The 3,042-nt window shown below is 41.4% G+C and overlaps 1 long non-coding RNA gene across 1 annotated transcript in view; it reads left to right on the top strand.

The window, feature by feature from the left end:
- LOC103585335 overlaps positions 1 to 2,472 on the top strand; it is an 8,398-nt gene extending 5,926 nt beyond the window's left edge. The window contains exon 3 of the long non-coding RNA XR_550063.1: positions 1,613 to 2,472. This is a non-coding gene — a long non-coding RNA (uncharacterized LOC103585335). The remainder of the gene's footprint in view (positions 1 to 1,612) is intronic.
- The last annotated feature ends 570 nt before the right edge of the window (positions 2,473 to 3,042 follow it).

Raw genomic sequence — 3,042 nt, 5'->3', positions numbered from 1 at the left:
TCTCTCTCTCTCTCTCTCTCTCTCTCTCTCTCTCTCTCTCTCTCTCTCTCTCTCTCTCGTCTCTCCTCTTTCACACACACACACACACACACACACACACACACACACACACACACACACACACCCCTCACACTCTTAAGTCTGAAAGAAATCTCTAAGCCTCCCTTTGAGCAAATCTCTTCCATCTAGTCCTTGAAACAGAGGAAAGGACATAGGGCCTGAGGGAGAGTTATGATGGCATTTAGTTTTGACTTTGCAAAGTAAAAGTAAGGACCATATCCCTAATACAGACCCAGGAGGAGGATACTTCAGGTGAGGGGACCTCAGCCTGTGGTATCTGTGTTCAACCAAAGACTCCTGCCAAAATCTGAAATCTTACCCCTCTCCACATGGCAAAAATAGAATAGAAAAGAGGGGTAAGGATGGCACAATCATAGGTTCTGTTCCCCAAGAATTGCCCCTTACCCCCATAGCTGAAGGAAGAAAGCACAGCTCAGTTGTAATTAATTGAGGACTGTTATTAGGTCATCATTAGCTAAGGTGTAAATAATTGCAGCCCATTTTTATTTAAAATTGACCAGCTGCAGAGTGATAGATCGATTTGGAGTATAAAAATGATGTATCAAAACATCAATGTCGATTATTTGAAATATTGTAGTCGAATTTTTTTTATTGCTTCATCGGTTAAGTGTCTGAAAGTGCAGTGTTCAAACATATATTTATGTTGTCAATACTGTCAGAACTGTCAGTTTTACTATACCGGATTTGTACTACATTTCGAATATGCTCATTTACATAAAATGCCCACCCTAGGATTCCCTCCACCCCCACCCTATCTCTGGAAAATCCGTGTCAGTTTCTTCAAAGGATTCAGCAATCTTCGCCTAAGCTAAAGTGTGCACTGCTTCTTTTACTCAATTTTCCACATCGGATTACATGTATTTTTCATAATTTCTAACTTTCAAAGAGATCCTTCCTCCTTTCTTCCCAACTCTGTCTGCCCCAAACCTCTTTTCAGAAATAGTATTGAAGCACTTGAAAAACTCCAGCTTTAAAAACTCACATCCCAGCTCCATATATACCATTTGGGTAGACAAACGGAAAAACCGGACTTCACTGTACCTCCTTGGTTGCGCTCGGGTAAACCGGGCTCTCCCAGGCAGACGTTCTCACACGCCTCAGGGTCCATCATCAAATTGTCTTCCAGGGAAAATGAATTTGGAGATATAGATACTTTTTTCTTTACTTTTACTTAAAAGCCGCGATGGTAGAAAAATAATACGTACAAATGATCGTCACGTTTTACCTTTAAAAGCTTTTGAACTCAATCGAAAGACACAAGTTGGAAGCAGAATTGACAGTTTTAATTCTACTCATTTTCACCTGGCATGTCAGATTAGAGACAATCATTTATTTTACGGGGTGTGTGGATGGGAAAGGCAGATAGAAAGCTTGAATCCACTTAAGTCTCTATCCTAAAAATCATAGAGAAATGAAAGACTCTTGTTGAAGTACAAACATTCCATCGTTCCATTCTCTTAGTCTAGACTAATTGAAATTTATAAATTCACATTCTGCCTAATTTTATGCTTTTATTATTTTTTTCCCCCAGGATTCCTTCTGCGTCTGATAAAAAAGACAGGGACACTTCTGGACTAGCTGTAAGGATGTGTTTTCGTTTCCATAACTCTGAAGTACTTTTTATAAACCTTTTAATGTATTTGAATAAGTTTATTTGGACATTTAAAAAAGCTACACAGATGAAGGTAGCTTGGCTTTATGCCGTCAATCCCAGAGTTAAAAAAAAAAAAAAAATCCAGAATCTAACCGAGAAGCTTTTCCATACCCATTCTCGCCTCTAAATAAATAAATAAATAAAAATATAAATAAATATATATATAAATAAAAAATAAAATAAAAAGTGCAAAGCGAGTTGCCAGCCTGCATCTGTACGTCTTCGTGTGCGCATTTATAAACATCTTCCAGTCCGTGTTTGCGTGTCACCTCCTTCCTGCCATGCACTCGAAGGCAGAGGCATCGAGGGATCGCCCCCAGAGAGCTGTGTTTACTTAGGTTTTTTTTAATCTCTCCGCCATGTATGACAAGTGTTACTTCAAGAAATTCATCAGCCTTCTACAGATACTTCCAGTTTTGCCGTAATGATCTGCAGAAGAGAACTGCCATCACTTTCTCACATCTCAAGGTGTTGCAGGAACTCAGAGAGAGGGGAGAGTGGCTGAAACGCTTAATTACCGTGCAGGAGGGAGGGGCACATTGCGGGGGACCGAAGGAGGGGAGAGTGAGGAAGGAGGTCCCTTACCCGGCTAGTACCTGCAGAAATCTCCGAGTTGCTTCTCTGCGAATATTTGGAAAAGGTACGGTTGCCTTTTTTTTTTTTTTTTAATGCCTTTAGGGAGAAGTGATACCCTTGTGTAACAATTAGCTTAGACAATAAAAATAATTGGAAAATCAGTTGGAATTTCTGAGTTTTTAATTACGTTTAATTTTGTGCTAAGCCGTAAAATTACGAATGCCCCTCAATTAAACACTCTCCTCTTGTAAAGCGTTTAACAACAATTATTCCTTAATCAGTCTGAATGTGAGTCACAAATGGTGCTTTTCCACATCAAAGGGACGTCCTTCGACGTTACCTTTTAGTCATAAGTAAGAGGATTAATTCCTATAATTAGAGGGATAAATATGTGCATAAATATATTTCTCACTCTCCTTTTTAAAAACACAAAACACTTTCGCTCTGTAAGACGTGGCCGGCTCGGGTAGGGTGAGTGTTTTTAATTGTCCGCCTTTGCATGGCATCCCTTTGCTGGCGGGTGACTGGAACCGAGGAGACGCTGGCGCGAAACACAGAGCCCCAGGGGACACACACATGCACACGCACACGCACGGGTCTGGCAGGCGGTACGCAGCTTGGGGTCCCAGGACCCCCACCAGCTCCAGTGCGATCCTCCCAAGACTGTGACCCACCTTCCACCCTGGCCCCTGCCTAGCTTAGGAAGAGCGTTCTGTTTCCTGTCGGCCCCC

Source organism: Galeopterus variegatus, unplaced genomic scaffold, assembly GCF_000696425.1.
Source record: "Galeopterus variegatus unplaced genomic scaffold, G_variegatus-3.0.2 Scaffold232, whole genome shotgun sequence".
NCBI classification, from domain to species: Eukaryota; Metazoa; Chordata; class Mammalia; order Dermoptera; family Cynocephalidae; genus Galeopterus; species Galeopterus variegatus.
The sequence above is the reverse complement of the archived record's forward strand: the minus strand, read 5'-3'. Positions and strand labels throughout refer to the sequence as shown.